The following is a 12,606-nucleotide window of genomic DNA, read 5'->3' as shown; positions in this document are numbered from 1 at the left end:
TTCTGCCTCATTCTTGTGACCTGGGTCAGTATTTTCAGCTGCTTTGCTGCTGTTCACTCTAAGTCAACAAGGGACTTATGTGTACCCTTAACTTTAAGTAGGGCTACTTATGTTTTTTTCCAAGCCAAACACCCATGACAGTGCTGTGCTGGGAGCTTGAGGGTACAGAGGAGAAGTTAAATTTTCTGGTATGCCTTTCAGACAGAAGCATGCTTTTAAAAATAGGCTGGAGTTTGCCACTGTTAAAAGCAGGGGACGTGGAGCTACTGTGCACAGTCTGATCAGGGCGCACAGGCAGTTCTGCGGGTCAGGGCCAGCTCTGTGCAAGGCTGCCAGGTTGGGTGGATGCCATTTGGAGGCAATGCCATGTTTAACACAGCAGAATGTACCAAAGGCACAGAGAGGAACTGTGGAGCTACTGAAGCAGCCCAGCCACACAGTGTGGTGGGACACCTCTCCTAGAACTTCCCCCAACATATTTGGGAGTCTGGTGATAGGGGCTGCATGACAAAGACATACATGCTTCCCCCCCTCCCTCTCTCTTCCCTCTTTGCTTTCTGAGCTTTGAGAGGAAGTGGAAAGGACACCTCTGGAGTTGGTAGCAGCCACTTGGTGTAATCCTGATGGACCCCTGTGCCCAGCAGCCTGGTCAGCAGTTGACAGTGACCTGCCCTGAGTAGGCGATGGGACCAGAGGCTTCTTGTGTCCCTTCCCATTCAAATGACTTGTTGACTCCAGGATTTGTAAACCCATCACTCAGAAATGTAATATCTCTAGCTCTCATCACGAGCTTTTATTCTTCCAGATGGACATTGAAGCGATCAGTTTGCCAAAAATCTTCTAATAGAATCACTCAGTCACCACTCTTCACCATTTAAACTCTCCTACACTGAAATCTCTCTTACCTTTACATGGCAAACTATGTGGGGTGAGCAAAGGAAGAAAAGAGAAGTGATGCTGGAAATCTTTCTTATCTTTCAGCAGACGGTGGTGTTGATCACTGTTCCTTCAAAGGTGTAGGCACATTCCCATGTCCCAGGTGTCCATCAGTGAAGGAAGAGGCTTTCATGATCTATGAGAGGATGCATTTCACCTTCAACTTTGCAAGGCTGATAGATTATTTCAGGAAGCACTTCAAGTCTACAGTTGCAGCTTTCTAATTTTTTGTTTTGACAAACCCAGGCTTCAGGTTTAGGATAAACTCTTTTGAGCACAGAGAATGACAAACTGAAAAGACAAAGGCAGAAGAGGGAAAAAAACCCAGAACCTAAACCAAACAAAAACAGATCCTGTAATGCTTGAAACTTTGTTTAGATTATAAAAATCATTCATTATTTATGTCAGATGTAAATAGACTGTTTCAGGGAAGATGACTGATAACAAAATGAAGGACACAGGTTTTATTCACCATTGCCCAGTCTGCAGATGTTCCCCAGAAGTAACTTAAAAATGCTGAGGATGTTTCCCAGACATGTTTTTGTCTTGTCATAAATTGCATTTGAGAGGTTTTGTTTATTATAAATGGTGTACCTTTTTTGTCATGTCACTCTAGCATTTATCTTCCCTTAGCAGGCAAAATGTCTGGGTATTTGTATTCTCATAGCCACCTCTGCTGTAGTGTTCATTTCAAGATCCCAATCCTCTCTCCAAAGGAAGGTGAGCATCAATATCCATATTTCATCATTGCAGTAACCTGCATGTATGCAAAAAAAGAGAGGTAATTGTAGCACAAAATTACTTAACTGGCTGTTGGCAGAGTTGTGAATAGAATAATGCAGGTCTTACAAGTCTGGTCCTGCATTATAATGGTTTTCTGTTGGACAACGAGAGATTCCACAGATACTTTCAATAGATGCTTTTTTCTTTTCATCTCCCAACCTTTATCCAACCTCCAAATGACAACTGCAAAGAGACAACCTTCTTAATCCTTAATTGTGCACAATGGGGGAGATTTGTAAAAGCTCAATGGGTAAAATTTTCAAAAGCAGCTAAATCTATACGAAACATAATGGAATTGAGGCTCCTACATTGCTTATGAGCTCTCCACCCAGAAACGGAGACAGAGTTTCAAACAAACGCAGTTTGCATTGAGAAAAGTACATGAGAACCTGCTTTTCAAAGGCCTTGCAGAGCTGCAGCTGCCACAGTCACAGCTACAGGAGGATTTTAAAGAGCATGAACAGCCAGTGTGATGAGGTCTTTTGAAAGACACTGATAATTTTTTCTACATATCTAAATGGACCACTTTGGAAAATCTAATGAAGCAGGGTGTGAGGTTCTGTGGGAGAAGCTCTCGTGATGAGAGCCAGAGGACGCTGCTGCATCCACCTGCAGATCCTGAGTCTGGCCAAGGCTGGCACGGCTATTGTCTTGGAGGGCAGGAGCACACCTGCTGCACCAGGGCAGTCAGCCCATGCAGCATCCTCTACACCAGGCACCTCCAGCACCCAGGGGATATGGGGTGATGGAAATCATCTTCCAGAGAGCATGGCTTTTCACCAAGGGTGTCACGTTTGTTATCTTGCCACAGTAGGACTTTCCTTTGTAGCAGCCTCTTGCAGACCTCCTTAGAGGAGATGGATAAACTTGCATTCGCTGTCCAGTGTCAGGAGAGGTGCCTGTGTGCTCAGCGTTCCGCTGTTTCCTGATAACTGCATTACCAGGGCTAGGAGCCAGTGAACCAGGGATTACTCCCTGCTGAGCTTGTGGAGTGCAACATCTGCTGATTTACCGAATATTCTTCTTCTGTAAACTGTTCATCTCTCAGAGGGAACAAAGCGGTGTAAAGCATCCTGCCTATAATCTCTTCAAGCAAATTCTTCATTTTTATTGCTGTCACCCCTACGTGCTCATATCATGCTCTGTGTCTCAGTTCACCACTCTGTTTCAGTCACGAAAGTTAACAGAAACTGTTTACAAAAAGGTGATTTTCTAATCCAGTTCATTCCAGGCATCTGATTTACAGCAGAGCTTTACAGAGAGTAAATTCCATTAATTATATTGAGTTGTTTTTTTTTTAAGCAGTGATCCGTACTCATACCTGCATGACTGGAGGTCGGAGGGGCTGGGGAGGGAACTGATTATCATGCACAGCATAAAAGTCCCCTGAGTGGATATGATATGCTGGCTTCTTGCATGTGTAAAAAATGGAAATGAAGCATTGTCAGGTTTTCTCCTTCATCCTGCAGCCTTGCTGATGCACAGCCTGTACTGCAAATGAAGATGCAGGCCACACAATGTGAAGTACTCCCACTGTGCCTTTGAAAATAACTTATTCATCCTAAATTAGACAACTCCTTCAGTGTGTTATTGAACTTCATAAATCCCCTATTCACTACTAGCATTTCATCATGACACACAGTAATCAAAAACTGACACAGCTGGAAGGGCTGTCTGAACTGCCTAACACCTTGGATGTGTGCTCATGGAGAAGGAAATGTTTGAAGGAGAGACCATGCAGACATATATATACAAGAATCTTCTGCCAGGCTCTAAGAGTGACACAGCCATAATGGCACCTGAAAAGGCAGTAAGTGAAAGAGTAAGGTTGCATGGTGGGCAAGTAGGAGCAAGGAACCAGCCTGTGCCTGGTAAATGTGGGATGAAAAGGGACTTGAGAATCAAGTGAGAGGCTTTCAAGGAAGGCACATTTGGAAAAGATGCACAGATAGTGTTGATGTGACCCCAATGCAAGGAAAAGGATCTTGGCAGCAGCACTCGGTGGAGGAACAATGCAATTTTTGAGAGGAACGAATGCTGTAGCAGGCAAGATATGGACATCTGGGCAAGAAACCTTAGCTATAAAAGAGGTAGGAAAAGCTACATTCCACGTACTTTGTAGGACACACCTACACACACCCCTACACCCTGCAAGACAGATAGACCTCGGGATGCAGGGAAAGGAACAAGAAGAAAGCAAGACTGAGTGAAAAGCAGTCAAGAAAAGTGTTGCCACCTTGGTGAGAAAACATTTACATCTCTTCTAACCATGTTGAGCTCATGTTGGCAACAAATTATTCCTAAGGAAATACTGCAAGACAAGATTCCCATCGTGATAGATGGAGGCAAAGTCATTGAGATTTGAAAGTCATCTGCATGAAAAGATGACAAGTTTGTGGATAAAGACGGCTTGGAGTGTCAAAGAAGGGTACAAAGGAAAGATCATTTCAACATCCCACAAACAGCTGAAGGGGGACATAAAGAATCCATCGAAGACACCACAGAAGGGAAAAGTGTGCAGAAGAAGAGAGGGCAGATAAGGAAAGCAGGCAAAGCTGAGATTTTGGGTTAATTGTATAATCAAATACATCATCTTAAGTAACTACATGGCCAAGTAAGGTGAGCCTAGTGGCACTGTTTAGGCTAGAGGAATCTTAAAAGAAAGAGTCATAGACCTTTGTGCAAGAAAGTTCAGTGGAGTGGAAGGGGAGGAAGCCAGATTAAAAGTCTGGGCTGGACCTGAAAAAGAAGATGCTCTTCTTTCATGCATCTGTTTTCCAAGATAAAAAAAAAAGGAATCTAAGTGCAAGAAGGTGGAGGACAGCAGCATTAAAAGGGCAAGAAAAGTTCACATAACCCATGCTTGTCCTTGGTTTCCTAACTCTTCCTGAAGGCCACCTTAATCTGGGCAGTTTATAGCATGGCTCTTCGGTCAAACATTCCTGGAAGGCTCTCCTGCTCTTGGCTGTCAGCAGAGTCAGCACTTCCCTGCAGTTGCTGGCCCTTAGCAGGAACATGGAAGCATTCCCCAGGCAAGACAGGTGAGTACAGCAGAGCATGGAATGGCATACACATTGCAAAACAGGTAGCCCCAGGCCTGTGACACCAAACACAAGGCTACAAATCCATCCTACTAACATATTATTTTTAGGATCTACTGTCAGACAGCACTGAACTCCACTGGGACCATTAGGAGTTACCTTAGTAATAATTTAAAAGACTTTACTTGGTAGGTGAAACCCGGGCAGAGTCAGCCTGAGAGTTTATTCGAACATTAACTCTGTCAAGGCCAGACAGCAGTGCTAAAGACTATAAGATCTATGTTGAGACCTTGGATTGTGAGCATCAGTCCTTAGCTGGCATATATAGGTGCTGATTTAACAAGAATGAATCCTCCCTCCTGACCCCTGGCATGCAAAACCAACATTCAGGACATGCCACCCTTCCCTGGGCGCAGCAGTGCTGATGGATTCACCCCCAGTTTCACTCCCTTCCTTAACTGCAACATCTCAGTATCCTTCTTGGGTTCCTGGGGTTGGAACATTTTTTTCTTTCAATGTTGTCACTGACAAGCAGCTGGTGCAATAAATTATTGCTGAATGCATGCTGTTCTTTTCCTGTCATAAGGTAAGATGTACTTTTTTTTTCCGTCTTGGTTGTCAAGGGAAAGGACAGTTCCCCACCTAACAGAAAAACACAAAAAGGGAAATAATTATTATTAATAATAGTTACTATTAATAATAAGAACTGTACTCTGGGAGATTGGAAGAAATTAAACAACTCAGTGTCAAATACATGTTTTAGAGAGGAAAAAAAATTAAACCCATAACCAACAAGGCTGTTTTTTTTCTAAACGAGTGGTTCCAAAGCTGGCCAGCATAACTCACCAAAAAATGTGCTGGAGAAACACAGCAAGGTAATATTGCCATTTGCCTTATTTGTACTGTACTTGAGAGACGTTTCAAGCAGAAAATCAGGTAATATAGAGGCATTCAGCAATGCTAACTCCGAACAAATTGGTTTTATCTACATCTAGTATCTGATTTGCTGTCTGTTACCTTTTCTCTCATGAGAGGGCGGAGGCCGAGCCCCCGGGCGGGGATGAGCCCCCCGGGCGCCCCCGGGACGATGCTCAGCGCGGCCGCCAGAGGGCGGCGCTGGGCCGGGCGCTCCCGGCACCGCCACTGCGGCCCCGGGTGGGAGTCCCGGCGGCTTCTCCCTCCGGCGACCCCGGCACCGCCTCAACACAGGCAGCGAGAGCTGGCGGAGAACCTCTTCTGCGTCAGCAGGAGAGAGAAGCCAGCAAGGAACTGGTAGGAAAATGTAAAGCACAAAGAAAAAAAATAAATCTTTAATAAGGTCACAAATAAAGCCACATAAGAAGGGTGGAGAACCACCTGTGAAGGTGTTTGGAAAGCATCCCACGTGACAACTTGAAAAGAAGTCCACCTGTCTAGCACAGAAAAGTGGCTAAGGGGATGTCACTACTCTTGTGCAGGACTCAGAGAAATGGGAAAATGAGATGCCACTGCACTGAGCTGCGATGATAGTGACAGATTTGGAGGATCTTCCTATAGCAGTTAGAGGAAGAGGCAGAAGTTGGGCAGGGCTTCTGCTTTTGTCTCAGGTTAATTAACTTTTGTTTATTTGGTGGGCTGTCCCCAGCACTTGTTTACAGGATTCATTTTAGTGGCTTTGCATATCAACAGAGCATCTGACTCAATCCTTACTGCTTAACTCCAGCTGAATTTAATATATGAGGGCATAGGTTGGCATATCTGAGAAGCAAGGGACAAAGCGGGTTTTCTGGAAAGCAAAGCCATCCAGTAGGGTAGTTGAATTTCTTAAAACACCTCCTAGGAGTTTGGCGGTGCTGGGTTTTGTGCCAAGTAATGGGTTTGCTCTGGGTAGCAAAAGGAAAGGTGGTGCAAATGTCACACTGATGTCCAAGAAGTGTGGAGAAACTGCTAGGGTGCTGCAGGACAGACACCTCACTTCTGGTACCTGAAGAAGACTGTATATTAAAAAATAAAATCAGTAGCCAAACAGAGAAATACACAGCGTAGGGGGAAAATCAACACAACTTTCATAGAAGGAAGTCATAACTCTCAAACCTAACACTATTTAAGTTATCAGCCATTGATGTTGTTAATAAGGGTAATCAGACTATAAATGTGTACTTGGACTCTCCAAAAGCTTTCATAAACTTAGGGCTTATGAAAGGTTACAAAATAAGATACTAGGAGTAGCTATGAGGCACTCTTTGCCAAGGAGAAGGGTGACCAGAGGCAGCCTGGGGAGACATCCTGTAACTCTGTGCAGGCCAAAATATTCAACAATGATTTGGAAAAGGGAGTGAGTTGTGAGGAGCTGAAGTCTGTTGGTGATCCTGAGTTGCTCAAGGCTGTAGTGAGGAAAGCTGATTGCTAAGACTGGTAGAAAATTTGGTGTTTGGGTTGATGGGATGGACAATTGGTGACAAAAAACACAATTTCATACTCACGGGAATAAATGACTTTGACTAATCATTTGATAGGATCTAAACACCCTCTTTTCAATAAGAAAAGCAACCTTGGCATCGCTGTGATTAATTCTCTGAAAATATCTGCTCAGCGCACACAGACCTAAAGGTGAAAAACAAGGAAGGAATGATGAAGGAATAAGGAGGGAACAAGTCACTCGTTTTAGTGCCTTGGCTTCCTGTCCCTTACAAACTGCAGCGATAATTGTATTAAACAGTGGGAACAGCTCTGTGTGATGTTAAAAGTCTTAAATCTGCATTTGCCAGCAATTATCACATGGTGGTGTTTGAGGCTGCTGGAACATACTTATTTGCAATACAGAAGAAAATTGGGCAATGCTGAAGCATAGGCTGGAGATCTTTAGCTTTTAGTGTTTTCAAATAAAAGTACTGCATTGTCCCGTGCTGAGAAACTAGTCATGTGCTACCAAACCCATGGACATTACTGTCCATACCTCCAGAAGTCATCCATAGGGAGATGGTAGACATGTAACGACCATTGGTCCAGATTCACAAAAACATTTAGGACCATAACTCACTGTCATCATTGGGACTTCAGTACTTAAATGCTTTGTGAATTCACTCATCTGCTACTCTCTTCTTATTCCATGGCTATAGATCAACAGAACTGATAAAACATGGCTTATATTTAAATAATGATCTCTGGATGCTCTTGACATTCTTGTGCTAATTAACATACTGACAAAGCCAAGGGTTACATTCTCTGATGGACACTTGGATTTCATCTGTGAGGACAAGATATGAGCCCTGGGCTCTGCCAATGTGCTAGCCAATATATCACTGTCATGAGTATCCCAATATCAGAATCCAAGCTGAGGTGAAGATTAATGTCTATCAATACTGGGCACTGAGGAAAGGGTTGGTGTTTGATGTAATCACCACCTCAGTGATACTTCAAAGAGCCCCACAGCTCTACTTATCAGTGATGTTTACACTGACTGCTAAAGGTGACATAAACTTAAGAAGTCAGAATGTTAGGGAAAAAAACCTAAACCCCAGAATTTGCTATCACCGTTATCAGATCTTTTAATTAACTAGACAGAAAGGCAATGAAAAGGAACTACTGTTCCAGACAAATATGGATTGCTCTGGTAGTAACCATGTTTTTAGTTTGCCATTCAGTTCCCCTGAGTGAGATCCCAGATTTCCATCATAAACTGGGGGAGCTCACTCTTTTTCTTAACTCAAGTAAGGACAATTGGTAATAAACTCAAAATGCTTCATTTTAGTGTTTTCTAATAAATTCAAATTAATTGGTTTCAATTCAGCTGAATAAGTAATTGCATTTCCCATTTTGTGACATTACTATTTGAAATTTTTATAGGAGAAGCTGACTCTCAGAAATTCCTTTTTAAAGCAAAATCTTATGGCATCCTCTATGATGCTCCACATCACCATCTTCACAAAAAAAATGCACAGTTGCACCCTGGAAAATACAACTGGATCCATACAAGAGAATCAGACCATAAATTACAGGTCTATGCAGCAGAGGACTAATGTGAAATGTAATTTTATGTATTTTTGTTATTAATGATAAAAGGGGCCTATCTAATCTGTTCAGGAAAATTAAAGATTCCAGTTTGAATTCAACTGAAATAAAAAATTTAGTTGGAGTTTCCTGATTAGATTCTTGGTTTCGTATTTTCCATCAGACTGTTGTTCTTATAAAAAACACAAAAGCCTCTGTAGAGGGCCATGTATGTTGTGCTATCCCTGTCCCTGCTGTAGCCTGCACAGTCATCCTTCTGCTTTTGAAGAGGAACAAAATTAAAACTCAAATAAAGCTAAGCCATCATCCCTTGGAAAAAAAGCTAAACTGACTAATACCAAAGAAATGAACACACTCTTGGATTTCTTTGTAGCCTATTTAAATGTTTCCTGCAACAAACTACTGATTTATCAGTTTATGAAGAGTTAAAAGAAATATTTGATGACTACACCAAATCACAGTGATTTTGATTAGTTGATCTTACAGAAAAACTGTCAAAGAAAATTGCAGCTAAAGATCTGCTGGTTTCACTGGACTCCGTTATCAAATGAAAACCACAAAGCGATAGGAAATTACAGGGGAATTGTGACTTTCTGCAGTTTAAAACTCCAGGATAGGGAGAGGTTAGAAACAAAATAAAGCAAGAAGTTGGAGGTTACAACCAGGTGAACAGTTATTCAAAACTTAGATACCTGTACTGGAGCAGGCTCTCAATTTAACGTGGTGTTCAGTGTCACGGTTTGGTGATAAGCTGCCAGCAGGCTGGGAGGAGGAAATTACTTTACATATCTGTGAGGACTCTCTTTGACTTAAGACCCAGTTCAGAAACTCCCTGAGAGAGGACCTTGAGGACAGCAGAGGCTTTTGAAAATATAAGGTTTGACATGTATTCAGAATGGTCTTGTGATATTCTCTGAGCATCTAATGTATGACATACTAATGGAGAAAATAAGGGGAAAAACAATCATTTGCAACAAGAAATTAGATTAGCTACAATGAAGACAGAGGGGGAAAAAAGGCTTTGAAATAGAATTCCAAGGCTGAAATAACTGAGCTTTTATGCCCAGAATAGATACTACATCAGAAGGGAAAGTGTGAAGTGGGTAAAGCTTAGTCTTATTTGGAGTGTAGCTTTTCTTGCAATGAGACAGACAGCCAATTCTGATATCACACAGCTTTTCTAATGGCATAACTTCCATGAACTCGGTGGTTTGCTGTCTTGATTTACCAGAAAAAGACACATAACAATGTTCAGCAAATTCAATTCTGCATTTATAGCAACTGCAAGAGATGCAAAATTGAGATGCAGAACTATGAGTGCACTGAAAAAGTCAGCTCTGAATCAGAAGAAGAGAGCTCACCATCCTTTGTAAGGAAAAAGGTGTAGTGTGCAATTCCCACTCCATCTGTGGAGAATTCATTCATAAATATGTTCCTGAACTTCTCTCATAAATCAGACTGCAAAAGGTATGTAGACAATGTGCCAATGGATATGATTTACCAAGACCTCAATTCAGTTATGTCATTCCACTAAAATACAGCTCTTCTTCCTACAACAGATGTTATCCATATGATAAAAGAGAGCTGGAAGATCCCTGGAATTTACAGCCCTAACAGTGCTCACCATGAATGCCATAGGGAAAAAATCTTTCAAAAAATGCATAAGCCCTCAGATAAAATTAAATCAAAGTCAGTGTAAAGCACTATCTGTATTCATGAATGTATTGACAGCTCTCAACACTCATTTCTATGTTTTGGCAAGTCAGTGTCCCATTTATTTAACTGAATAAACAAATTATTGGTTTTCTGGGCAGACAGACAAGTGTGTGGAAAATAAATGACTTTCTGAATCCTTTGCTGAGCAAATCACTGTGCTTCAGCAAACATCCTATTGATAGAAATCCCAAATAAGTGGCTTCTGATACAATACAAGTATAACTATTGCTTTTTCTGCATTTCATGGAACTAATCCTATTATCTGTCAGATAATATTAGAAGAGAATTCAAGTGCAAAGTGACTATATCATCCTGGAAGTTCAGTGAAACTTTGAATACAGAAAAGAAAAAAGCATCTAACAAATGCTTTGAGGATCCTCTACCAAGGAACAACTCTATACAATCATTCAACTGGAGCTGTAGTTGTGACACTTTGCTTTGATCCCTTTACTTGGAACACATGTACATAGGACACTTACTTACCATGGGGTGATTTTCATCCACCATACAATCTACTTATTAGCATACTCCTAGTTTTCTTGTTTTGTTAATTTGGATAGGATATGCTGTGTTAGAAAAGGCAAAAGAACTGTTATAGCTGTCAGGAAATTCGCAGCTGATGCTAAGTTATTCACTTCTATTCAGGTAAAGGAGTTAAAAACTTAGACAATATGAACATTTTGTGGACTACATGAAGAACACTGGAGTCCTCAGTTTCCACCTAACAAATCTGACAGGAAAGACAAGATTTTCAGTAGGCATTTATTTTGCAAATATGTTGCCAATAAAAGAAAAGGAGAATAGCTACTCTCAGAAAAAAAAGCTGTTCTGGTGTTTGAGAGGCAGAAGAAAGCCATTGGAGGACTGAATTATCAACACCTCTAACACACCAGTTATGCTGTCACATAGCACATCCTTTCTAGGAACTTGAGCAATGGCTGAAAACAATAGCATCCTTCACCCACCTTCTCTGAGGTTAAACTTTTTTTGCCTAATCCAGTCTGTTCTTTTGGGTATGCCAAAATGCAGATATCATACTAATGTATAAAATGCTAGGAGAAGAAATGATTATATGCTTTGCCATCCAAATCTAAAAAACATTCTGTCCCTTAGATTAAAAAAAAATCAGTAATATTGATAAGATATTTAACAACAGTAAGATTTCAGGCTGTTCTTTGTAATGTATGATGCAAATGTTAAAATAAAAAATAATATATTAATTATAAAATAATAATTAATATATTATAAAAATAATAATTTAAAATAAAAGCATGTTAAATTTGAGGAAGGTTAAATGAAGCCATGTCCGTGGCAGTATCTAAAACAATTTTCAGGCAGACCCAATCCAACACAGCTGTATCACTTTCAGCCACATCTGAAAACTCAGTACAGATTCTGTGGTTCTTTTTTAAACCCTCGGTAGTCAAATGGGAGGTTTTCCACTACTATTGGTAGGCTGCCCTACCAACAATAGGGTAAAAATTATCAATATGTAAACACAGCCATTTTCCTGACATAAAACCTTTACCTAAACTGGAGATTAAAAGTATCAACTTATTTGTACACAGAAAGACACCTGACATTTCCCATCTGAACAGCTCTGATTTAAGACTGAAGAACCAGAAAAGCTAAAAAGTGTTATTATGAGATATCTGTGAGGGAGCCAATAAATGAAAATACCTTTTCTGACAGTGAATTCTGTGTGTGTAAAGACAATTTGAAGTGCTGTTTTTGTCTGGGCTAAGACAGCAGGTGGAGGCCCTTCACCTCACTGTCCAAGCTGTTCTTTCACTCAGAACGGTTATTAACAGTGCTCATTCAGTGTTTCATGAGGATAAAGTAAGCCACAATAAAAAGCTATGTGCAAAATACTTCCACGCTGAGAAATCACTTATCAACTTGTTTGTGGTGTTCAAAGCCTCCTACTCTGAGTTTCAGTATAAGCCTCTCAGTGTTCCCAAAACTGTAAACTTTAATCTGAAATGCGCAAGTTCAGCAAATTAGGTTCATAAAACTGCAGGATACCCAAGGGGCCAGGTCCACCTGATTGAGCCCTGAGAATGGATATAGGTCCTAGTGGTAGCTGCAGGACTTCTAAATGCCACCAAGGTCAGCAGCGATGGAGGCACAGCTCTTCCAG

This window comes from Neopelma chrysocephalum, unplaced genomic scaffold, assembly GCF_003984885.1.
Source record: "Neopelma chrysocephalum unplaced genomic scaffold, ASM398488v2 Primary Assembly neopelma1_76, whole genome shotgun sequence".
In the NCBI taxonomy this organism is placed as follows: Eukaryota; Metazoa; Chordata; class Aves; order Passeriformes; family Pipridae; genus Neopelma; species Neopelma chrysocephalum.
Note: the sequence above shows the minus strand (reverse complement) of the source record.